Source organism: Nicotiana tabacum, chromosome 8 (assembly GCF_000715075.1).
Source record: "Nicotiana tabacum cultivar K326 chromosome 8, ASM71507v2, whole genome shotgun sequence".
NCBI classification, from domain to species: domain Eukaryota; kingdom Viridiplantae; phylum Streptophyta; class Magnoliopsida; order Solanales; family Solanaceae; genus Nicotiana; species Nicotiana tabacum.
Genome location: NC_134087.1, coordinates 80485236 through 80513208, shown reverse-complemented (window position 1 = coordinate 80513208; position 27973 = coordinate 80485236).

Below are 27973 nucleotides of genomic sequence, written 5' to 3'. Positions count from 1 at the left end.
AAGTTTGAATAATAGAATCTCAGTGGCCTTGGCTTTCAGCCGGCCAAGAACAAAGTACAGAGCAAGAGAATTGTGGGAATCACAGAACAAAGTTCCAATTTTTAGTGAATGTATAGCGATTTAAAGTCTGTCTCAAAGGGGAATAGAGAGGGGTTTATATAGTGACATAGATTGAACAAGTAAATAAGGAAAACTTTAAAATCAAACATAAATAAGGAAGTAATAACATGCAGAATCAATAAAAATTGGGTTAGGAAAAAATATGTAAACTCTAGTTGACAGAAATGGAAGATTGGCCGGAAATCTTGGATAATCGAACCCATATAGCCATGGTCGTGATGTATGCGGACCAAATATTGTCCTGATTCAAGAGGTTGAAGTTGAATGGCTAGATTCTAAGAGATAGTACTTGCCATATTTAGGTAAGTACTGGGTGATACCATAGATTTGTAGAGAATAATGAGATAACACACAAAAGGCAAGGAATCATGGAAAGAATCCATGATTGAGACGGATTTGGAGAGATTTGAGAGGCGGCTAAGGTTTCTGTGGAGAGAAGAAGAGAGGATACAGAGGCAGCGTCTCAGGGAAAATGGGCTTAGGGTTTCTGGGTTGGATTAATTAAAAGAGGAGAATGAACGAGGGCCATTGATGTTGAGAGATCAACAGCCATGATTAAAAAATGAATGGGGCGGGTCATGGAGATGGGTACCAACTGAGTTTTGGGTTAAGGGGTTGTTTTATTTGGTCTAGGATTATTGGGCTAAGGTACTGGGCCAATTTGGTCCGAATATTCACTCAAAATTGGGCCAGCCTTTTAAACACATATAATTTATCAAAATAATTTATAAAACATAATTAGTAAATAAATAAAAAATATTTGTATGCACTAAAATTATTTACAATAATGATTTAGCATTATAAACATAAAAAATACTATTTTGACGCAAATAATATAAATAAGGATCATTTGTATATGAATATAGGCTATCACTGCAAAATTGTACAAATAGCATTAAAATGCTAATGTAATCATATAAAAAATGAAGTGAAAATATTATGAGATATATATGGGGATAGAAAATAGTAATTTTGGATGATTGAGTCATCATAAATAATTTAAAGGGATAATTACTAAGTATTTATGTAATTTAAATGCAAGAAAATTAATCTAAAAGCTCTAAAAATTATGGAAAATTATAGAAAATGCTTGTATAAATTTGTAAACTAAATATTGTTGCAAAATTGATGTTTATATATATATATATATATATATATATTAAGAAGATATGAGGGCAAAATTGGGTATCAACAACTACCCCTCTTTACTCGGGAATGAGGAAAGAGTTGTCGGGTAAAAAAATGATGACCAATTTTGGCCGAATTGATTGAGGGGTGATGTGATTTAGAAAAAATGGGGGTCGAACCATGGTTCCTGAGTTACCTACATATCCCTGGTGTCATGGGAATCAGGCCATGTGTAGTTCTAGATCCAATGGTGAACGAAATCGATGGAGTTTTTATAGAAATGGTCGTATGTTTTGGAAAGGGTTCTTTTGGGTAGGAAAATATGGGATGAAATTATGCGGCATCATCAATGTGAATCTGAAACATTATGGATGTGTTATAGAGAAAATATCTGAACGGTCATAGAGTAAAAGCGGATAATTGATGGTGGTCGGTTATGTTTGAAACAATTGCAGGATGTAAACGTTATGAATAGAAACTGGAGCGAAGATTGCTCCAGTTTGAAGAACTGTTACTTCCTGGATTACCTGCAAAAATTAAAACACAATGCATGCAAATATATATGGATTATTGCGAGAACTTAAACATGATGCAAATTCCCTTTGAACCATGAAGGCTGTCTTTGGACGGTGAGGATGATGTCCTTAGACCGTGACGTTCTGGGCCATGAATCGTGTGATAAGGGATTCACAGGCCATGAAATGATGTCCTCGGGCCGTGAGGATGGTGCCTCTAGACTATGATGCCTTTGAATAGTGATGTGCACTTTTGAGAGATCCTCAGATAATGGAATGGTGTCTTCCAGATATGAGGATGATGCCTTCAGACTTTGACAACTTTGGACAAAATGCCGATGTTGCAGCCCATGAAATGCAAAGATATGATACTTGTTCATATGCGAAATGAAACAAGACAAGGCTTAGTCTTGTGTACGATAAGGGCAGTGCTTAGCCCCAGGTGAATACAGGATAGTGCTAAGTCTTAGATAGTGCAATGGATATAGTATTTATCTTGAGGAAAAGGCAGTGCTTAGCCTTATGCAATTAGTGTAACGACCCAACCGGTCGTTTTTTTGCATTTGCACTTCGCTCGTTAATTCTCGGGCATGACTAGCCCCGTATGATGTATTATGACTCATGTAAATCGTCGGTTTTTGCTTTCAGGCTAATCGAAATAGATATGGAAGAATGGTTCTCAACTTGAAGATTTAAATTTGGAAGGTTTGACCAAGTTTTGACTTCTTAGTATTTGATATCGGATTTGAATTTTTATGATTTGATTAGCTCCGTTGGGTGATTTTGGACTTAGGAGCATGTTCGGTATGTATTTTGGAAGTCCATGGTAAATTTAGGCTTGAAATGGCTAAAAACGGAAATTTAAGTTTCGAAGTTTGACCGAGGGGTTGACTTTTTGATATCGGGATCAAAACCTGATTCTGGAAATTGGAATAGTTCCATTATGTCATTTATGTCTTGTGTGCAATATTTGGGGTCAACCGAACTTGATTTGATATGTTTCGGCATTGTTTGTGGAATTTGAAAGTTCCTAAGTTCTTAAGCTTGAATCCAAAGTTGATTTGGTGTTTTGATGTTGTTTTGAGTGATTCGAAGGCTCAACTAAGTGTTAATGATGTTATGGGAGGTGTTGGTACGTTTGGGTTGAGGTCCGAGGGCCTCGGGTGAGTTTTGAGCGAGTCCAGGCATTACTGGAACTCAATCATTGGTTCTGGTGCTTAAATTTAAAACTGGGGTGGAAGTTTTACCGCTGGGGGTAGTGGTTTTATAGCTGAGGGCGGTGGTTTTACTGCGGACGCGGAAAATGGTCCACGGTCCGCGGTCTTGAAGAATTTGCAGGTCGTTGGTCCAACTTCAGAAGCCTATATCTTTTGATCTACAAGAAATTTTGAGATGATTCAAAAATGCAAGTTGTAGTCCTTCGTGTCTAGTTTCCAGAAAGGTATAGAAATCATAATTTGGAAATCTGTTGAGAAAGTTATGGTTAAAATACTAAAGCCTATTTGTGCAGCTACCAAAAGTGCGGTCAGCGGTTGAATGGGTTGTCGGATTTTGAGACTTTGGACGGATTCTGAGACGTGGGCCCGGGGGCCAGGTTTGAGCAATTTCAGTATTCTTGAGCTAATTTGATTATTTTCGCTTGGGCTTGTTCCTTTAGAATATATTGATGAATATACTGATTTTGGTTAGATTTGGAGCATTCGGAGGCTGATTCGAGAGGCAAAGGCATCGCGGGCTAGAGTTGGACCGGATAGAAGTAAGTAATGATTGTAAATGTTTGTCCTGAGGGTATGAAACCCCGGATTTCACATCGTTGTGTTGCTATGAGGTGATGCACACGCTAGATGACGAGCGTGTGGTCGTGCACCATTAGGGATTGTGACTTAGTCCGTCCCGTATGACTGTTAAGTCACGTATTTGATTGAAAATTGTTTGATATCATTGTGTTTGGAAATTATTACCATGTTTTGGGATGAATGCCATATTTGGGCTTCGTGCCAAATTGTTTTGGACCCTTAGGAAATTTTTACTACTATTCCTCACTGTTTTTACTTTATATCTATACTTAGTCATGATGTATTCTACTGTTTTCATATCTCAACCATATTTACTCCGTTTTGATATTTTAAATGATATTTTGGGTTGAGCATCATGTTTTACTATTGCTCGAGTGGCCGATTTCTGACTGAGTGAAGCTGAGGGCCTATGTTGTGAGGATATTATGGGATCAGGTTGCGCGCCGCAGTAGTGTGGTACTGATTTATGATTATGAGGCCGAGGGCCTGATTTGTTACGCCATGAGGTGGCTTGATATGAGGCTGAGAGCCTATTTGATTATGCCACAAGATGGCTTGTTATTGCGCTTGGGCCGTAAGGGGCCCCTCCTAGAGTCTGTACACCCCCAGTGAGCGCGGGTACCTAGTGTGAGTGATATGTTAGAGCCGGAGGGGCTATTCTTGATCCATGTTTGCCCAAGGGGCGGTTCTTGATTTATGTTATGCCCAAGGGCTGATTGCGAGTGATTGTGAGGTAGCCCGAGGGGTTGGTTCTGTTGATATTATGCCTGAGGGGCGGTTTATGATACATGTTTTGCCCGAGGGGCTATTTACGTTTTCCATCATTTTTACTCACTGTTTTATCACTCGTTTGAAACTATAGAAAGTTGTTTTGAAAGGTTTTACTGAAACTGAGCATGATTTATGAAGTAAATGGTTTATGTACTGTGTTGGAAATATCCTGCATTTGTTGTAGCACTTTGACGTGGTTTACGTGTTTTCTTACTACTCAGCTTTCATTTACTCTTATTACTTACTGAGTTGGAGTACTCACATTACTCCATGTACCTTGTGTGCAGATTCAGGTATTTCTAAACCCGGTAGCGGGTGTTGATTGCTCAGTGGTAGAGTTATCAGAGTTGGCAAGGCAGTTGTCGGTGTTCGCAGCACTGCTTTTCTCCCTCTTATTTTCATTAGACTGTATTTAGTACATTTTCAGACTTTTCATTGTATTCAGACCTTAGTAGATGCTCTTAACTTGTAACACCCCGATGTTGGGCTTGTGTATTTTGTTTCCGCACTATTCATTTAGACTTACATTATAGGATTATTGATTAATTAATGGCTTAAAAATGACTTTTATTGAATACTGATTGAATTTGGGATTTGTGTCGGCTGGCCTAGTTTCACTATAGGCACCATCACACCGGGTCGGTTTTAGGGTCGTCACAATTAGGGAGGATTCTTAGCCTCATACAGGAATAAGAGACAATGCTCAGTCTCGATGCGAAGAAAGGCAATGCTTAATCTTATGCAATTAGGGAGGGAATGCTTAGCCTCATGCAAAGAGGAGACAATGCTTAGTCTCATACAGGGAAAGGCAGTGCTTAACCTTATGCAATTAGGGAGGCAATGTTTAGCCTCATGCAAAGAGGGAGACAATGGTTAGTCTCATGCAAGGAAAGGCAATGCTTAGCCTTATGCAATTAGGGAGGCAATGCTTAGCCTCATGCAAAAAATAGGAGACAATGCTTAGTCTCGATGCAAGAAAACGCAGTGCTTAGCCTTATGCAATTGGGAAGGCAATGCTTATCCTCATTCTAAGAGGGAGACAATGCTTAGTCTCATGCAAGGAAAGGCAGTGCTTAGCCTTATGCAATTAGAGAGGCAATGTTTAACCTCATGCAAAGAATAGGAGACAATGCTTAGTCTCGATGCAAGGAAACAAAGTGCTTAGCCTTATGCAATTAGGGAGGCAATGCATAGCCTCATTCAAAGAATAGGAGACAATGCTTAGTCTCGATGCAAGAAAAGGCAGTGCTTAGACTTATGCAATTGGGGAGCCAGTGCTTGGCCTCATGCAAAGAGGGAGACAATGCTTAGTCTCGTGCAGGGAAAGGCAGTGCTTAGCCTTATGCAATTAGGGAGGTAGTGCTTAGCCTCATGCAAGAAAACGATGAGTGACAGTGAGAAAGTAAAGTATATCTTAGCTGAAGATGTTTGTCGTGAGATAATTTATTGTCGTGAAGGTAGTGACTTGATGTATCTGCGAATATCGTTGCCTTATTATGCCTCCATCCAAAGAAAAATTGTGAGTTTTGTGGGGGAAGGTTGGTTCGCGCTTTCGTTTTCTTGCTCTATATTTGCTCCTGCCTTGAGATCCTATTTGAGTTACCCTGGATAACATCCGACTGTCATAGAAATGAAGTTTTCGAAAAATATGCATGCATTTGATAAATATAGTTATTTGAAATTTGGATGTGATATCAATTAATTTAGATGAACTGATGACTATGACATGTTTTAGAGACATTGCGACCTCCTTGCTTCAGAATTTTGAAGGTCTGCAATACTTCTAACAATACTTTGTCTATTTTGCATATGACGAAGTTGGCTGGACTTGCCCTCAAAATTCTGCCCTAGTTTCTGATCATGCCAAGAATGAAGATTTTATTAAGATGTGATCCAACCCACAGGGCTGCCTACGTATCCCCTCTTAAATGGGAATCAAGTCAAGCGTAGTTCAGTTACATCAAATGAAGAACTGTGAACAATCCTAAACATAGTATCTCTTGACTGCGTCTAAGTTGACAGGTTTTGGCTGAATTTCTCCATCCATTTCTGCAAGTATGAGTGCTCCTCCTGTTATTACTCGGTGAACCATGTAGGGAACTTGCCAATTAGGTTAAAACTTCCCTTTGTCTTCATCCTGATGTGGGAAGATCCGTTTTAGCACCAATTGCCTCGGTGTGAATTGCCTTGGTTTGACCTTTTTATTGAAATCTCTTACCATTCTGTTCTGGTAGAGTTGACCGTGACATACTACATTCATTCTTTTCCATCAATGAGGGCCAGTTGTTCATAGCAACTTTGTACCCATTCTACGTTGGTGAGCTCAGCTTCTTGTATGATTCTTAGAGAAGGGATTTCTATTTCTGTAGGGATAACCGCTTCAGTACCGTAAACTAATAAATAAGGAGTTGCCCCAGTCGATGTGCGAACTATGGTGCGATATCCAAGCAAAGCGAATGGCAGCTTCTCATGCCATTGTTTCTAATTATCTACCATTTTCCTCAATATCTTCTTGATGTTTTTATTGGCGGCTTCTACAGCTCCATTCATTTGCGACTTGTATGCTGTGGAATTCTTATGCTTGATCTTGAAGGTCTCACACATAGACTTCATCAGATCACTATTAAGGCTAGCGGCGTTAAGGGTGATGATTGATTTTGGTACTCCGAATCGACAAACAATGCGATCCTGAAATTCCTGAACATTCATGTTAATAGCTAAATTGAGTCCCAAGATGCAAGCCTCATATTCTGCCATATTGTTGGTACATGGAAACCTGAGTTTTACAAATACCGGATAGTGTTGGCCTGTTTCTGACACTAAGACAACTCTAATACCTACTACTTTGAAGTTTGCAGCTCCATCGAAGAACATTCTCCAACCCTTGTAGGCTTCGGTGATATCTTCTCCCACAAATGATACCTCATCGTCGAGAAAATATGCTTTCAACCGTTCGTATTCTTCATCTACAGAATTTTCTACCAAATAATCCGCCAATGCTTGTCCTTTGACCTCCTTTTGAGTTACATAGATGATATAGAACTCATTCAACAATATTTGCCATTTTGCTAACTTTCCCGTAGGCATGGGTTTCTGGAAGATGTATTTCAGTGGATCCATCCTTGATATGAGATATGTGGTGTAGGCATAAATACTCCTTGATTTTGTCGAAGGCTTTTTGGCATTCTTTAGTCCAGCTTGTTGCAGCATCTTTCTTTAACATTTTGAAAATTGGTTCACAAATCACAATTGATTGTGTTATGAAACGACTGATGTAGTTAAGATGCCCTAAGAAACTCTTCACATCTTTCTTGTTCTTCAGATGTGGCAAGTCCTGGATAGCTTTAACCTTTGACGGGTCCAATTCAATCCCTCGGTGGTTGACGATGAATCCTAGCAATTTTCTGATGGGGACTCCGAAGGCACACTTTGCGGGATTCCATTTCATATTGTATCTTCAAAGCCAATCGAAGATCTTCCTCAAGTCTGCTATATGATCTTTGCTTCTTTTGGATTTGATGATGATGTCATCTACGTACACCTCTATTTTCTTGTGTATTATATCGTGGAAAATAGTTGTCATAGCTCTCATGTAGGTGGCTCCAACATTCTTCAGGCCAAAAGACATCATTTTATAGCAGTACATCCCCCATGGTGTGATAAAGGCTGTCTTTTCGGCATCCTCTTAATCCATCTAGATCTGATGATACCCCACAAAGCAATCCACAAAAGACTGGAGTTCATTTTTGGCACAGTTGTCGATTAGTATGTGTATATTGGGCAATGGGAAATCATCTTTGGGAATCGCTCTATTTAAATCCCGATAACCGACACACACCCTGATTTTCTCATCTTTCTTCGGGACTGGCACGATGTGGCCAACCAAGTCGGATACTCAACCACTCTGAGAACCTTGGCTTTGATTTGCTTTATGACTTCCTCTTTTATTTTCAAACTCATATTTGGCTTGAATTTTCTAAGTTTCTGTTTTACAGGTGGATACATGGGATCGGTAGGTAGCTTGTGAGCCACTATGGATGTGCTCAAACCAATCATATCATTGTAGGACCATGCAAAAATATCTTCATACTCTTTCAGGAACCGGATGTATTCTTCCTTCTCAGACGGTGATAGATGAATGCTTATACGTGTTTCCTTGACTGTTTTAGAGTCTCTTAAGTTAACTGTCTCGGTCTCATCCAAATTAGACTTAGGTTTGTTTTCAAAGTTTTCCACTTTTCTGACAATTTCCTCTGGTATTATATCCTCTTCCAGATCCTCTGAATCACTATCCTTATGTTGTGTTGTCTCATTACATATCACAGTCGTAGTTTCATCGGGATAAGTAATAATAACAATGTAGAGAGAAAATGTAAAGAATAATAATAAATACTAAAAATAGCAATGCATTGATAAAAATCTTGATAACGTCAAACAAGTATGGCTCGATGATTCGAGCAATTATTTCAAAACAAAATACACTCAAAACAAAATACTACAAATGTCTTAGATGCTCGTAAAATTGCTCTAAAAATAACTGATGCTAATTGCCAGCCTACCCAGGAACTCGATGGTCCTGCGATGGTATAGCAATCTAGTTCTTGAGAATAGCTCCTTTCTCCACAGTCTGACTAGGACCTCCTCCTCCTCCTCAACTATCGTACTGCAATCCATGTCCTCATCACCCAGAAAGAGCTTCCTTATGCCAACTAAAGCTTCATCTTCTTCAGACCCCCACATCATGTCAGCTTGATGTAATGTCTGGTGCAAACGTGGTACTGGTTGTTCCAATTGATAATAAGGACCACGCCATGGAGGCGATCAATACTGGTACTCTTGCCAAGTGTATTCATACCCGAGCCCAAATGTTGTACCATGACGCTTCAGCTGTACTGGTTTGGTGATCCCTTGGAGATTCTTGCCGAGACCCTTGCCAGGCTCATACCCTGTCCATAGCAATATGATTTTTATCTTGTTGCTCCACCATTTGTCTTTTTCAATTGCGTTGACGCGCTCAATGCGGTGATATGTTTCTCCAACCAACTTCTTCATGTTCTCAATGACTGGAACAGTCTGACAGGTATAAATGGGATTACTCCCATCTCCATGGATGATCACCTCCTGATGGTTCTATTCAAATTTCACAGCTTGATGCAGAGTGGAAGCTACTACCCCAGCGGCATGTATCCAGGGCCATCCCAACAACAGGTTATAGGTAGAAGATATAACGAGCACTTGAAACTCAACATCGAACCAAGTTGGACCCGTCTGTAGGCTGAGGTTAATTTCTTCGATTGTGGCCTTTTGAGATCCATCAAACACTTTCACATTCATATATCCTGCTCATATCTCGTGCAGGCCTTTACCCAACCTCTTCAGAGTAGTCATTGGACATATGTTGATACTCGAGCCCCCATCTATCAAGACCCTGGCGATGAATTTGTCCTCAAATTGCACTGCAATATGTAGTGTCCTATTGTGACTTAGTCCTTCCGGTGGCAGCTTGTCTTCATGAAAAGTGATTTTGCGGTTCTCAAATACCTGCCAACCATGTTGGCGATTTCTCCACTGGTGATGTTGGTGGGTACATAGGCTTCACTCAGCACCTTCATCAGGGCATTCATGTGTGTCTCGGAGTTTTGCAGCAGTGATAAAATGAATATCTGAGCCGGAGTTTTGTTCAAATGGTCAACCACAGAGTATTCTCTCACTTGAACTTTTCTCCAAAGGTTGTCAGGGCCAGTTTCAATGACAGGCGGCTTAGATGCAGCTTCCTTGCTTGTTCCTCTAAAGTGCTCGGGTGTGTAAACCCTACTAGTTCTAGTCATGTCTTGTGCTGCACCAGTTTCTTCCATTTTTTGCTTTTCCTTTCCTTCTTGCTTCCGCAATATAATCCCATGGTATAGCATCAGACTTATAAGATGGTGTAGGTGCTACCATCACGGTGAAGGGTCTGGTTACCTCAACTTCAAACGATGTTGGTGTGGCTACCTCAAATTCCATCGGTGCTTGGGTTTGTACTAAAATGGGTGTGAGGGTGACTAGAGATGTTTTAGGATCATCCCCCTCCCGAATGAGTCCAATTGACCCTTCCGGATCCCATTCTTCATTGGTTTCTATCACATTTACTCACTCACCTTTGTGATCTAGGAGAGGATTATTACGAACATTAGGTGCAGCCTTCTTTGCCTATATGACTTTAGTGTTGATTAATGTTTGGATCTTGTCCTTCAGAGTGCGACATTCATCAATGGTATAACCCATCATGCTTTAGAGATAAGCACATGTCTTGTTTGGGTTAATCCATTAAGAAGAGTTTTCCATAGAAACAGCGAGAATGGGAGTGACATAACCGGAAGCCTTCAGTCTCTCATATAGTTGGTCTATGGGTTCAGCAATCGGAGTGTATTGTCTAGATGGTCTGCGATCAAAATTTGGTCTTGGTTTTTGATAATTTTGGCGGGCTGGTGGTGGTGAGTGGTAATATGCGGGTTGGGTTATATAAGTGTGGTAGGTGGCAGCAGGTTGTTGGTATCTGGGGGGTGAAGGCTGGTATGTGGGTGGAGGTGTTTGGTATGTGAGAGGAGACTTCGGACCTTGGGCTACCATTACTGCACCCATTTCTTTCTTCTTGGAGATAGCTCCTAACTGCAAAGCTTTATTTGTGACCTGGAGTGCTTCGAAATTTGTCACAATTCCGCTCTTGATCTCTTCTTCTGTTCTTTCTCTCATTTTGATGATGTCAGAGAATTTATGGTTTTTAATAACCATCAGCCTTTCGTAGTATTACGGGTCTTGAGCTTTGATGAAAAACTTATTCATATGTTCTTCTTCGAGTGTCGGCCTTACTTTTGCAACTTCAGACCTCCATCGAGTAGCATACTCGTGGAAGGTTCCCGTTGATTTCTTCTTGAGATTTTGAATGTAGAAAATGTCTGATGCATTTTTTGTGTTGAATCTGAATTGATCCATGAAATCTGACGTCATGCTCACCCAATTAACCCACTTCTTTGGGTTCTGACTGATATACCAAGACAAAGTATCTCCAATGAGGCTCCTTATTAACAACTTCATATGAATTCGTTCATCTTTGCCAACCCCTACAAGTTTTTCACAGTATGCTCTTAGATGCACCTTCGGATCACCAGTTCCGCCGAACATTTCGAACTTGGGAGGTTTGTAACCCTCCAGTAGTTCTACATCTGGTTGTATGCACAAGACCTCATAATTCAAACCCTCAATTCCCTTGCCACCTTCGACACTCTAAACTCTGCCAGTGAGCTTCTTGAGTTCTTCCACCATGTTCTTGATGAGCAAGTCCTTCTCAGTGGATTCTGGTATATACAGGGTTTGTTATGGGGTGTGGGGTAAAGTTTCCACATATATTGGATTGGTTTGGTAACTGCGGGAATCTGGGCATAATGCTGGTCATTGGTTGAGTTTTGGGGATCAGGAGTAGGTTACGGTGCATTTTGAGGAGTGTGGTAAGTGGTGGTTTGGGGATATTGACTTAGATGGTCATGGTGTTGTTGAGGAGTAGGTACCGGTGGAGGGTTATGGTTCTGGGGAGGAGTGGTGTATTGATGTGATGAGGAGGGTTTGGCGGTGTATTTTGGTTTTGTGTGTTTTGGGGAGGTGCCGGGTTTTTGGGCATTTGTGTTTTGTTGGTTGATATCAGGGACGTTTAGGATGAGGGAAAGGTTTGCCAAGTTCCAGACCTGCTCAAGTTCTCTTTGTAGCTCCAGTATTTTCTGTTCTAGGCATAGGACCAATTCATTCTATGCTAGAGTACTCCGACCATCTGAAGTTTCAACATTTTCTGCATTGTCCTTTCTGATACCGCTTAAATCATCCATTTTTCCTTTCCCTTTGCTTTTGACTTTAGGATCACTTGGTGGAGGAGGGGGTGGAGGACCTCTGGATCTAGTGTGATATGCGGATAATGCTAGTATGCACGAACCAACCTTGGGGAATGAGAATAATCAGAAGAAAGAAAAACAAAAGGTGGTTAACCAAGTCAGTAAGGGATATTGAAAGACTACTTGCAATACTGAACATGCTTTGTAATAAATTCATGTCCTAACTCGGTAACCTCATTGTGCCCGAGGTAGGACTAAGCGACACATAAACTTGGAGAAAATTGATGCCAATAATTGTGTCATTTCATTAATGTGAAAATGAATCAAATCCTTACTAAAACGACAATAATAAGAAAGTTACTAATGGCATTTGCCTTATTACAATCAAAATCTAAAACTAAGATAGAAAGCAATAAAGAGCATCATTTACTAATCTACTTGGTCCTAGAAGGACCTTCCCCGTGTTTGGTCTTTTGACTCCATCGATCAGATTCCCCAAGACACGCATATCCAACAGTAGGTAAGCCTTTGCTAGATGCCCCCTTCATTGCCATCCGTGTTCTGACTATCTGAAAGCTTCTTTCTCATCTTTCCTTCAAGATCCATCAACCCTTGCTCCAAATATTCTAATCTTTCTGTTGATTTAGTGGCAATTTCCCACTATTCGTTGATTGCTTCCATATCCACTTTGTGTTATTCTAGATGCCTTGCTTCAAACTCGAAGACCCTTTTGCGTAACCTCCTATATTGTATACTTGACCTGTACTTTAGCAGTGTCATTTATGATCCTGTTTTTTAGATTAATTCCCGGCTTAATGTCTCCTACTATGTTATCTACCAACCATGATGGATATAAATATACATGACCGACATGATATCTGTCAGGATCAATGGTATCCTTTTCCATAATGACCTTCTGGTTCCACATATGTTGTGCCTCGAACTTGAATGGAATAACCTCCCCTTTAAAATCTGTTTTGTACTGGACCATGTTGGGAACCCGAGGTATAACCTGTTTTCTTCCCGCTTGTCTCATTACCCTTATAGGGGCATAAGGATAGATTCCCCTCAACCCGATCAGTACTAGATTAGTAGTCTCTCTTGACCTAATGATGAACTCATTGCTAGGAAACCATTCGAACATCCAATGTACCTGCTCGTCTATCAGATTGCTGAAGAAACGCACCCAACTCACAGCATTTTTAGGTTGTGCAAACCTGTCTGAGTTAAATGTCATTCCCTTTGGGTGATGGTAAGCTATGTATTCATTTAACGGTCGACGCAGAAGCTCTTGGCAATATTCTCCCTTCTGGAAATGTTCTAACAACCAGACTTGTAGTAATAGATTACAACCTTCGAAGTGCCCGAATCCCTATTTGCACTGATCTAGAGCGCGGTACATTTCAGCTAAGATCATAGGGATAATAGTATAGTTTTGTCCCTCGATGCCTTCCATTAGGGTCCTGATGACCATGGCTATATGAGTATGGGTCCTTCCCCCTTTCATGAGAAATATCAATAATCCTAAAAAGTAGACAATGAACACATAAACTCGACGGTGCATTCAACCCAAGGAAGTAATGGCAAGTTCATCATGATGAAGGCGATATGATTTGTTGTGCCCATAACGCTCATAAAGGAATTCAAATGACTTTTTCAAACAGAGCAACTCATCATTTTTCTTGAAACCCAGCAATTTCAGAAAACAGCGAGGGGTGAAATTCTCTAGCACTAATAACCCGGGACTATCCAATGGAAGCTTAGCGAAACCTCCTATTTCCTCTCAGAGAGGAGTTATTTCTATGTCACCGAAGCAGAATATAGCCCTTTTCTTATCCCAAAACATAGTAGCAGCCTCAATCAATGCTCTATTCGGTCATATGTCTAACAAGGAGGGCAAATTACCAAGGACCCTTCTCACGTGATTCTTGTCGCTAGGCGTGATATTTTTCCACTAATCAAGTAGCAGAGGTGGGATGTTTTGGACCATGCCGAACTTGGGGACTTCGTGCTTCATTTTCTGCAAACGAATAGAGTTTGCCCTTTTGCCCTCCAGATTCGACCACTTACACAATAATGATTAACATATTGGCATATTTTTCTCCAAGTAATGCACATAAACATGATGGTGTCCATTGGGATTGTGGAAATCCTGTCGGACTTTAGACAAGGCTTATCTTAGCGGGATATCACGTTAACAACGTTCTAACCCGTACTAGGTTTAACATGATGCATGTACATTTGATATTGGAGTATGGTTTCTAGAATGGCCTAGACCAGTACCCTCAAGTGAACAACTTGAGAGGGAAAGGCATGGGATCGTCGACTGCACCGCTGATCGACTAGTCTATCGCAAATAAGCCTTTCCGATTTAAAAGGGTAATTTTGGAAGAGCGTGGACACTCATCAAGCACTGCTATGTTGATAATTGGCACGAGTGGAGTATGATGTAGAGCATGCTTAATGCAGAGATAATAACACATTGCCAAATATTTGCATGATAAATATGTAAAAATTGGTAAATACAGTATTAAGATAAAACATAAAAGAAAAACAAAGGAAGAAGTTAGTTCATGGAATATATGTGTAAATATGATAAACAAACAAGGGAGTAGGGATGGGAGCTGCATGATATAGCAGCCTTTAAACAAATGAAAAGCAGTTATAGCAAATAAAGGTGGATGGGTAAAGGGATGTTCATGTTATAACAAATTTAAGCAAATAAAAGTGGAGAAGGGAAGGGATGTGCATGTTATAACAGGTTTAAACGTACAAAGATGAACGGGTAAGGGATGTGCATGTAATAGCAAAATTTAGCAAATAAAGATGGAAAAGGAATGTGCGTTTTATAACAAAGAAAACTATTCCACACAAGCCAAGTTCATTATGGTAAGAGCCTAAGTGTAAATCCCTAGTAGAGTCGCCATGCCGTCGTACCCCTTTCTCGCGAAAGCGGGTTTCGACGTTGTGACAACTCCTTTTAGGATGGGAGATAGAGTGCTAAAAGAAGAAGAGTCGCCACCTACTGATTTTTGAGGTGCGTTAGGGAACCTATTACACAGATAACTCTGTTTGACTGGTCAACGCCACCAAAGATCGGGTAAGGGCTCAAATTACCTCAAAGAGAAGGTGTTAGGCACTCTTTGAGGTCCACAACTGTGGGTCTTGACTGAACTTAAGATTATGTGGATTGCGATTAGGCTAAGTGATCAAATATCAAATATAAAAAGTCAAAGAATTTAATTTTAACGTGATTAGTACAGATATTAGACGGATATAGGAATACAACTATTTTGATTTAATAGCAACATATAAAAGGGGGGTCCTAAGTTTTTTAGCCTAAAGGATCACCCCGTGCAATATAAATAATACTTTATAACTCCCTTCAAGTAAGGAGTTACTCATATTATTCAGCAGGCACAGACTATCATCTCCTGCTACCCAATTACTATGTTAAAGTTGTTTGCCTAAAAGCGCTCTAATTCAATTCTATGACGTGCTCTATGCGTGCACTACCCGTCCCACACCTATGGTCCAGGAGGTATTGGACCTCTACTTGGTAGTTCTAGACCTTACTTAGGCTGCTCAGAAATGTCAAAACTAGGCGACATACAAAACACTTATTGGGCTTTAAATATGGGCAGATAAGGCTCAAGTAAACCTCCACACTCAAGCAACAAATGCACACGAAATAGGTTTTCATGTTAGGTTGGTCAGATTTAAGAACCTTAAGCCCTATAGACATGATTTCTATGTGACTTGGAATTAAAACATGTAGGCAATTTCAGATGTGAGGTGTTGCTTATATCTAAATAATTACTCGATTGTTGCATGCTGATTTGAGGTTGCGGATTTCCAATTATTTAACCTACAGATGCTCTTTCTAAGTGATTTACGCGCTAAGTGACAGTGAAATCTATTGGAGAAAAGCCCAGAACTACTCACGCTTTTGACAGCGGCCAAAGTGAGCAATAAACGATGTTGAGAAGTACAACATTAATAATTATTAAAGCGGATAGTTATATCTTATAGACATGATCTCTAACGATTAGAACTTGGAGTCGATTTTATTGTTATGCTTTAACCTTATAGGAATGTTTTCTAGGTGAACAGTGCGATGTAGTAGCAAATGAAATGATTAAAATCCTATAGGCATGATTTCTAGTGGATATGCTGCAGCAACGCAAATCGAAGGAAAGTTCAATGATATTTATTTCCTATGGAAAGGTTTTCTAATAACATGTAGCAAGAGGGATTATCGAAGCATTTGAGCTCATACTTTGCTAGTAAACAAATAGTGTGAGTGTGTTCTTCTCCTAATGACATGATTTCTACAGTGTACATAGAGATTGAATGGCATATATAGCAAATAAATCATTGAATCCTATAGGTAGGTTTTCTAACCTTGCATGCAAACATCAAAATTTACCCATTCCCCATTTTACTAACACCCCATGTCACGACCCCGGTTCGCCCTCCGTGAACCATCGTGACGGCACCAAGTCTCTACGACTAGGTAAGCCTAAAACGCGGAAGATAAACCAATTTGCGGAAGAATACAATTTAAAATAGAAATAATGTAATAAAATAACGTTTTAAAAGTGTCGCTCGGCATACAAAACATAACTCTCAAATCCAATATATATCTCTCCCAAAACCCAGAAACCTATGAATCACAAGCTAAGGATATTACATGGTGCTCTAACTCCAGAATAGTCTAAAACAAGTAAAGACAAAAGGGCTGTAACTACAAGAGAGAATAGAGAGAGACTCCTTGGTCTGCGGACGCGGCAGATATGCCTCGAAGTCTCCGAAGGATCGCCTCTCCTAAGTCAAGGTACCTAGATCTGTACATGAAAAACATGCGCAGAAAGGGGCATGAGTACACCACAGTGGTACTCAGTAAGTGTCAAGCCTAACCTCGGTCGGGTAGTGACGAGGAAGGTCAGGGCCCTACTGAGATAAAATAAAAATATAAGATATGATAGTATAAGATGAGCAGTATAATCGACAACTAACACTAAGAATTTAATACAGGAAAACAAGGAATTCAATAACTGAAACAGAGGCAAAAACAATCACAAGGAAATAACCGGGGATCTCTCAGTATCCAGAGGATCTCTTAGTACCCTCAATATATGACAGGGATCTCTTGGTATCCCTAGGATCTCTCGGTATCCTCAATATATGCTAGGGATCTGTTGGTATCCCGAGGATCTCTTGGTATCCTCAATATATGCTAGGGATCTCTTGGTATCCCGAGGATCTCTTGGTATCCTCAATATACGTGCCAGGGATCTCTCGGTATCCTGCACCTCAATTCAAATCATAAATACGTATAGGGGATTTCCCGGGATGTCGTCCCGTAGTCCCAAAGTAAAACACACAGCAGCAACACAAGAATACTCAATTAAGCTCAATTTCGTATCAAGTAAACATGTACTTCTAATCTAACATGCTTCACATAATTCAATTAAGGTAGTTTAAGCAAATAAATAGTTAATTCAATTAGACATGCTTTTTCTAAGTTAACAGCAGGTTTAAATTGCAAGTAAAATAAAACAGGAAAAAGGAACACAATTGAATTACTTAAAGAAAACCGGATTTTCAACAATTAGCTCAAGTACGCACTCGTCACCTCATGTAACAAGGCATTTCAAACATGAAATATACTAAATCCTAAGGGGAAGGTCCCGCACACAAGGTTAGACAAGCCACTTACCTTGAACCAGCTCAATAATCAACTCGAGATCACGTTCTTGCCACGAGTACTCGACTCCAAATGGCCCAAATCTATCAATTCAATTGCATAATGTAAATAACACTTCAAGTAACTGATTCTAAAATTAAATTCTAAGCTAATACGCGAAATTAGGTAAAATGACCAAAACGCCCCTCATGCCCACATCTCAGAATCGGGTAAAATTTATATTTTCAGAATCCTCATACTCTCACGAGTTCATGCATACCAAAATTATCCAAATCTAAGGTCAAATTTCCCAATCAAAAGTCGAATTCTAGGTCTAAGAGCTTTCTTCCAACTTTTCCCCAATTTTCATCTCCAATCTGAAATTAAATGATGAAACTAACTATAGATTGATGGCATATAACTATAAAGGGTTAAAGAATTGTTACCCAATGATCTCCTTTTCAATTTCCTCCCAAAATCGCCCTCTCCTGAGCTCCAAATCGAATTCCAACTTTTGAAACTAAACCCTCAAAATTTCATATTTCTGCCCATACCGCATCTGCGGTCCCTCTTTTGCGGAACAATGGTCGCATCTGCGACTTCTCACTTAAAGCCTATCTTCCACATCTGCGGTTAACCCTTCGCAAATGCGGGGCCGTTTCTGTGGTCCCTACTGGCTTCTCCCCAAACCGCAGGTGCGGTTATGATAAAAAAACCAGCTGAAGCTGCAACTCCAAACTCCAAAATCCTTCCGTCAACCATCCGAAATTATCCCGAGGCCCCTGGGACCTCAACCAAAGGCAGCAACAAGTCTAATGCCACTGTCCAAACTTATACCAATCCTTAAAATACCTAAAACAACATCGAAACAACGAATCAACCACGGATTCAAGCCTAAGAACTCCAAAACTCTATAAATACGCTTTCGATCAAAAAGTCTATCAAACCTCGTCCGAATAACCTGAAAGTTTGCACACACGTCACATTCAATACTACAAAGCTACTCCAATTTCCAGAATACCATTCCGACCCTCGGATCAAAATCTCACTATCGAATCGGAAAACTTCAAAATTCGACTTTCAGCATTCTAAGCCTAAATTAGCTACGGACCTCCAAAACATAATCCGAACATGACCCTAAGCCCGAAATCACCCAATGAAGCTAACGGAACCATCGGATTTCCATTCTGAGGTCGTCTTCACACTGTTCTGACTACGGTCAACTTTCCAACACTTAAGCTCTCATTTAGGGACTAAATGTCCCAAAACTCTCCGAAACTCACAACCGAACATCCCGGCAAATCAAAATAGCAGAAATAAACACAGGGAAAGCAGTTAATAGGAGATCGGGGCCTAAATTCTTAAGACGGCCGGCCGGGTCGTCACACCCCAATTGTTTATTACAAAGTTATTACAGGCCCAATAATGAATATGATTACAATATTATACAAATAATAGGCCCACAACAGGCCCAAAAGAGAAACCCAGCACTATCTAGGCCTTTAACAATTCTTTCGTGGTATACCCAAATTTTCAACAAGGAACCATATTCCTCAGCACAAACTCAGAATCCATAGAAGAGCTCAAAGCCAAATCACACAACCGTAGATCAACTATATTACCCATGCATTAAAGCACTTAAACTAACCATCTTACATGTTCATTAGACAATAAGAAGAAGGAATTGAATGGGATAATTCAGGTTTCAGTAGTAGAGGGAGTGAACAAAGGACCCAAATCCTAGTATGTCAGAGTTCACAAGGGTCTCAAATGGACCCCGAGCAATGCTCACACTAGGGAGGTCAGTAGTAAGAGCCTTGGTAGCCTTGGCTTTCAGCCGGCTAAGAATGAGAGGCTCATGATAACATAGGTAACAAATGAGGGAGAGTGGACAATGGTTGAGGGACAGAAGTTGAGGGGATACACTTATAACTTAAAGTAGACATAGCAAAGTTGAGCATACAGAGCAGCTAATCAAGCAGGTCACAAGACTTAAAAGCAGGTTCAGCAGGATTTCAACACTTAGCAAAGTAACACATAAACAGCCACATATCGAAAGAGTTAAGGGAGAAACAAGTTTGTAAGATTGACAGAAGTTATCATACATAGGTGCATAATGCTAATAGGTTTAAGTAAGGCACTGACTTAGAGATTCAAAGCTGAAAGATCTTAATTATGTCAACATGGCATGGAAACATAAACTAAGATGGCCATTCTAAAGGTTTCAAACAGTCATCAAGGGTATAAGACTAAGCAAAATAGAAACATGTTGTGAAGGAGTAGATCATACTTGATAGAAAACGTCTTAGGACATATTGCATATGCATGACTATTGTTATAGAGATTCAGCACAAAGTGGAAAAGTAAACTCATGTCAAATAGAAAATGTAGGCTTTCAGGTATGACACAGTAGACTAATTAACTAAAGAATGTCCAAGTTATGCTAAGGATCCATCCTAATATCATGGAACAGTTCAAACATGGTAGGGAAAACAATTTAAGATAACTGTTTTAAAACCTCAAGCACTCATTAAAGAGGTATGGAATCAAGTGAGCGTGCTGAGTGACAAAATAGCAGAGAAACAAGTCACAGGTCGTTGCAGATGTGAGGCGTTCATTACAGAGATTCAAGACAAAGTAGGTAAGCATATTCATGATCATTTCGGCACCAATACACTATTTAAACGACCTTAGGAGGGTCAGATTATCCAAGTTAGGCATAGACAATCTCAGAACAAGCAACATTAGGAGAAGTTAAATGCTAAAGAGTCTTAAAACGAGTGCAAAGTTAACAAAGTTGTGCATAAAAGTAACCCAAAAACACATTAAGCCATACAATTCAGAAGAAAAAGCACATGCAAATCAGAAACACATAAAAAATGAAATTGCAAAGGTCAAGCGACTTACCAGTTAAACGAACAACAACAAAAACCAAAAAACCCACAAGAACCCAGAATCTTTATGCATCAAAGTTCCCAAGAGCTTCAAAAGAACTCCGGACAGTGCTCGCACCAAGAGAAAGTTCAAATAATAGATTCTCAGTGGCCTTGGCTTTCAGACGACCCAAAACAAAGTACAGAAGAAGAGAATGAGGGAATAACAGAACAAAGTTCCAATTTTTAGTGAAGTATAGCAATTTAAAGTCTGTCTCAAAGGGGAATAGGAGGGTTTTATATAGTGACAGAGATTGAACAAATAAACAATAAAGGATACAGAACAAAGTTCCAATTTTAGTGAAGTATAGAAATTTATATAGAGACGGATTTGGAGAGAGAGAGAGGGCGGCTAGGGTTTCTTGGAGAGGAGAAGAGAGGATACAGAGGCGGCATCAAGGGAAAATGGAGTTAGGGTTTTTGGGTTGGGTTAATTAAAAAAGGAGAATGAACGAGGGTCATTGATCTTGAGAGATCAACGGCCAGGATTAAAAAATGAATGGGGCAGGTCATGGAGATGGGTACTGGCCGAGTTTTGGGTTAAGGGGTTATTTGGTTGGGCTGGGATTATTGGGAAAAGATATTGATATATATTAAATACTCTTGCCTTATATTTTTCAAGATCTAACAAACTTACTGTTAATAACCAGATAGGGAACCTAACCTACTTGGATTGCTGCAAGCTTTAACAGATTTTAGCTAAAGGTGAACTGCTACACCTTCAGGAGCTAGGAACCAACACAAAGACCTGATGCACTTGTGGTTTCCTCATAGCAGTACAAAGTCAATTGGACACGGCTAGAAATGAAGTGACTGACGGCACTATTTCTGCCGCACTAGACTACATTGTTAGCCCACTCATTCTCTAACCAAACAAAGTACTCACATCATTTCAACAGATGTGATCAAGATATACCCAATGAGCTTTATACAAAAACATCACTGGAAGGGTTCTGTTTCTCATTCAAGCCTCTTGCAAAAATTGAGAAATCAATCTTCACATCTTGAAGAACAAGGTTGAATGCTACTACGGATCAGTTCCGAAAAGATAGATTGTTGTTGTCCTAGTTGAGTTGTAACCTTGTTATTGTACTTACTGTATCTCATAAACCACTTACCTAGAAGCATTCTGATTAGGAATCCTCTTGTAAATCCGTAAACTAGTTGATTTTATGTTGTGACTAGATTTAGTCATAAGGAAAAGTCTTTGTAATCGTAGAGTTACAAAGTGGCTTGTGGTGATAGCATCACAAGTTAGAAAAAGCCTTTGTAACTAGGATAGTCACAAAGTGGCTTGTGGTAAAGGTACCGCAAGTTAGTTGAGTAAATCCTTTGCAATGGGAATTATTGTAAAGTGGCTTGTAATAGGTAGATTACAAGTTAGTGAAGTTAAAAGCCTACAGGTGTAGGTCGTGGTTTTTGATCCCCTTGTGTGGGATTTTTCCATGTAAAAATCTTTTGCCTCATTTACTTACTGTTTTATTAAGTGCTTTTAGTAGAACCTCGTAGAGGACCAGGTACTTTACGATTTGGTGGACCCACACAAACTAACAAGTGGTATCAGAGCAGGTTCCTCCTATCAGGGTAACACCTAGGAAGGATCCTCATGGCGGCTCTACCAAATTTTGAAGAAGGTCAATCCATATACCGACTCCCCAAGTTTGATGGACAATGTTATTGGTGGTGGAAAGCTAGAATGCACGATTTCATTATGGCTGAGGATTGTGAGCTATGGAATATCATTTGCGATGGTCCTTATGTTCCAATCAAGATACTAGATAAATTTCCATATTCAATGGCAAAAACCAGCAAAGAATTCACTGAAGCAGACAAGAAAGTTGTGGAGAAGAATTTTTGTGCCAAGAAACTTCTGGTATGTGGAATGGGACCTAAAGAGTATGATAGAATCTCTACCTGTGACACTGCGAAGGAAATATGAGAAACTTTACAAACGGCCTATGAAGGAACTACACAAGTAAAACAGTCTGAAGATAAACCTAATATTGGTGATAGTTCCTTGATGGAAGTTGAAGGCGAGGAGATTGGAAGACTCAACTTTGCTTTGATGGCTCAATCAAATGATGATGAAGACAATGAAAACAAAGAGGTAAACTTCAGGGACATTTAGAGAAATCTAAAATCCTATTCTCCAAAACAACTCATGTGTTTAGCTGATGTTTTAATCACTGCCTTTTGTAGTCTTGCAGAGGATAGCGATTCCTTGATCTTAGAATTAGAAGAATCTAAACATACTAGAGAAGACTTAGTGGCTACAGTTACTAACCACAAGAAACCATTGAAATCCTTAGAAAACAAAAGAGTGATCTGTTGGCAGAAATTGCAGACCAAAGGGAAACAATAGTAAAACCTTGGACTAAGTCAAAACCTGAAAGTTCTGAAAGAGTAAAGGAGATAATAAGTGAGGAATACCTTAGGCTTGAAGATGAGGTGAAAGCTATGAGATGTAGGATGTGTGCTGAACCTGAGAAAAACGAGCTCCTCCAAACCAATCTAGAAAAAGTAATGAATGATCTTGAAAGTTCTCTAAAGTGGACCTGGTCCTCAGAAGCTACCACTGCCTTGCTTCCTAATAATAGTGAAAAAAGGCAGGGAGCAGGGTTTCAAAGGGAGAAAACTCCTCACAACCCTCACAGTAAGAGCGTCACTATCTCTAATAACTGGAGTCATACCCAATGTGGGAACACGACCCAAGAAAAGTGTCTAGGCCAAGAATCAATCAATTCAGAAAGACAAAGTGGCTGCTGAAACCGTGACCACAAAAGAGGGTCCAGGTTCCACTCACAAAAAATGCACATTACATGCATGGACTGAGAGAGCTCTTATTCATCCTCTTGATTACTACAAGGGACCCAAATTTGTTTGGGTTCCTAAAACTAACTTCTAATCTCTTGTGCAAGAAATAGTGAAAGGAAGCGTTCAACAATGGTTCATGGATAGTGGATGTTCGAAACACATGACTGGGAACACCACAGACTTTCTTTCACTAAAAGTCGTGCAAGGAGGGAATGTATCCTTTGGCAATGGCAAAAAGGGATACATTCTTAGAGTTGGAAAAGTTGGGAGGTCGCTCGCTCATTCTATTGAAAATGTGTACTATGTCAATGGGCTTAAGTACAGTCTCCTGAGTGTTTCTCAAATCTGTGATAAAGGAAACAAGGTGGAATTCTTGTCCAAAATATGTATAGTCATTGATCTTGTGACTGGTGAAATAGTATTGGTGGCCAAGAGATACAAGAACATCTATGTTGTTGATTTCGAGTCCTTACAGAGCTGTGATCTGAGTTGTCTGAAAGTTGTTGACAATGATGCTGAACTATGACACAAAAGACTGGGCCATGCAAGTTTTTCCCTTCTAAACAAACTAATTCAGAAGGACCTGGTCCATGGTCTGCCTATGTCACAATTCAAAATGCAAAAAGTCTGTGATGCCTGTGTTAGAGGAAAACATGTGAAGTCCTCCTTTAAGTCTAAAAGAGATGTGATCACCTCAAAGCCGCTTGAGCTTCTGCATATGGATCTGTGTGGACCAATGAGGGTGCAAAGCAGAGGAGGAAAAAGATATATTTTCGTAATTGTGGATGACTATTCCAGATTTACATGGACTCTGTTTCTCAGAACCAAAGATGAAACTGTTGAAGTGTTTGTGGTCTTTGTGAAGAGAATCCAGGTGAAGATGGAGTCTAGAGTTGTATGCATTAGATCAGATCATGGGACAGAATTTGACAATGTCAAATTTAATGAATCCTGTAATGAAAATGGCATCACTCACAATTTCTCAGCTCCCAGAACTCCCCAGCAAAATGGAGTAGTAGAAAGGAAGAACAAAACTCTGGAAGAAATGGCAAGAACAATTCTGATTGACAGTGGACTTGCAAAAAACTTCTGGGCTGAAGCTATAAATACTGCCTACAACTTAGTGAACAGGTTCATGATCAAATCACTTCTGAACAAAATCCCATATGAATTGTTGAATGGAAGAAAACCCAAGCTGACTCATCTAAGAACATTTGGATGCAAATGCTATGTTCTCAACAATGGAAAGGATCAGCTTGGTAAGTTCGATGCCAAAAGTGACGAAGGAATATTTCTTGGTTACTCTTCTCAAAGCAAGGCTTACAAGATATATAACAAGCGGACTCAATGTGTTGAGGAAAGTGTCCATGTTATTTTTGATGAATCTCATCCATTATTTGAGAAGAGTGCTGAGGAAGATCAAGATGGAGAACCCGTACTTGTTCCTAGTGAAGTCATTAACATGACAAACGGAAAAACAGATATGATGAGTCAAGTGAAGGAGCCAAATGAAGTATGTTGCCTGATCATCAACAGAACCAAGCACATCAATTACAACCACTGAAGCTGAAGAAAGAGTGGTTGATGCAGTTCAGGGAACTCTACTAGCACATGAGAGAAGGATAGAGGAAAATCAGCCAAACATACCTTCCTCCTCTCAGAATGAACCTCAGACGTCCAATTGGAGACATCAAAGCCCTCACCCTATAGACAACATAATCACTCCTCTAGATTCCGGAGTTCAAACCAGGTCAAGAACTAGAAATTCATTTGCCTTCTCAGCCTTTCTCTCCCAGATAGAACCCAAAAATATCAAGGAAGCCTTGAAAGATGCATATTGGATTACACCCATGCAAGATGAGCTGCATCAGTTTGAGAGAAATAGTGTATGGCACCTGGTACCCAAACCCCCAGATAGAACCATTATAGGAACCAGGTGGGTATTCAGAAACAAGATCGATGAACAGGGAATTACCACAAGGAACAAGGCCAAGCTAGTGGTCCAAGCCTACAATCAGGAGGAAGGGATTGAATATGATGAAACGTTTGCTTCAGTGGCTCACATGGAAGCTATCAGAATTCTAATCGCTTTTGCATCTCATATGGAATTCACCTTGTTCTAAATGGATGTTAAAAGTGCATTTTTGAATGGACTCCTTAAGGAAGAAGTCTATGTGAAGCAACCCCAATGGTTTGAATGTCATGAGCACCCTCACTATGTGTTCAAACTGGACAAAGCTCTGTACGGGCTAAATCAGGCTCCTCAAGATTGGTATGAAAGATTGTCAAAATTCCTATTAGAAAATGGTTTTAAGAGAGGGAAAATTGACAATACTCTTTTCTTAAAGAAACGAGAAAGGAACCTGCTCATTGTTCAGGTTTATGTTGATGATATCATTTTTGGAGCAACAGTTGACTCTTTGTGTGAAGAATTTGCAAAACTTATGGGGAAGCAAATTTGAAATGAGCATGATGGGGGAATTAAACTTCTTCCTGAATCTTCAAGTAAAATAGTCCCCAAAGGGTACTTCCATCTGCCAGCAAAAATATATCAGGGAACTCTTGAAGAGGTTTGACATGGAAGCATCAAAGGTGATAGACACTCCCATTGCAACTGTTATTCGATTGGACATGGATGAAACCGAATCTCCTATGAATCAAACATTGTATAGAGGCATTATTGGGTCTCTCCTCTATCTCACTGCCAGTCGACCTGATATTGTTTTCAGCGTGGGGCTATGTGCAAGGTTTCAATCGAATCCTAAGGAATCTCACTTGAAGGCTGCCAAAAGGATATTAAGATATCTCAAGGGAACACAGAACTTGGTGTTGTATTATCAATCAGGTGACAATTTTAATCTAATTGGGTATGCTGATGCAGACTATGCAGGGTATCTTGTGGACAGAAAAAGCACTTCTGGAATGGCTCACTTCTTAGGTTCATGTCTTATCTCTTGGGGAACAAGGAAGCAGAATTTAGTGGCTTTGTCAACAGCTGAAGCTAAATACATAGCTACAATATCCTGTTGTGCTCAGCTTCTATGGATCAAGCAACAACTAGAGGATTTTGGGGTACCCACTGAGAGTGTACCTCTTCTATGTGACAACACTAGTGCACTCAACATGGCCAAGAATCCAGTTCAACATAAAAGGACAAAACATATTGATGCGAGGCATCATTTTCTGAGAGATAATGTGGAGAAAGGGTTGATATGTATGAAGTTCTACAGCACAGAAGATCAAATTGCAGACAGTTTCACCAAAGCACTAAGTAGGGAACAGTTTGAAAGAAATAGAGTAAAGCTGGGATTGTTGAGGCCAAACTAAGAACCCAATTCCTCTTTGGTTGGCTCGTTTACTTAAGAAATAACTAGCTCAAAGTGTTTTCTGGCCCTGTCTAACTCACTTCAATACTGTTGCAGGTAAATACGCATGATGAGCATAGAATCAATAGATGCAGTGCATGACTGATAAAAGAGGATTGATTCTTTTCAACAAAAAAAAGGGGAAAAAGAAGAAAATGTTCTTTTCAAGAACCAGGTTCGTGTACTAAAGGTTAGTAGTTTTGTGCATCCTTTTAATACACGTCTTAAAAAGGGTACAAAATGCAACTGCCATGTCATCAACTTTTCAGATCCTGTTGTCATGTCCTTTCAATTCAAAATGCTCCATTTCCCTTTGAAACATCGCAATTCTCCATGCCCAACCGCCGTTTCAGGACTGGTGCCTATTCCTCTCCCTTCATAATTATCCTCTCCTTTTAAAAACCCTCTCTTCTGCCCTTCTTAACCATAAGTCCTATTCTAGATTCACCCAAAAGGGAAGGATCATCACACCTCTTCTTCCAATGGCTGAGAAAACTTCTGATCTCTCTGCCTCAGCTGTAACTACCTTTGACCTATCTATGGAACCTCTCATTTTCACTGAGCCTTCGTCACCCTCTATCACTCCTACTCCTGCAGTCACACCTTCCCCAGTTTCCCAATCTCTTCCCAACTCAGAAACCCTTGAAACTGCTATTCTGTTTTCCCCATCATCTGCTGTTCCCACCAGTCAAACCCTAAGTGGAGAACAAGGTCAAAATACTGAGTTCACAGAGGGTTCTGCCATTATTGTCGCCGATTCCATGGTTGTGGAAGCACCGGTTGAAGAGGAGAAGGATGTCGTAACTGTGTTTGTAGTATCCGCTGATGGGATATTGTATGAAATTACTTCCCAAAAAATGAGTCACACAGTGGGAGGGGGAGAAGGGGCCAGAACCTGATCCCTCTCCAAAGGACCCAGGTAAGGACTCTCATCCCTAGGACAGTGTTGTTCCTACATTCGATGTTGTGTCCCTGAAAATTCA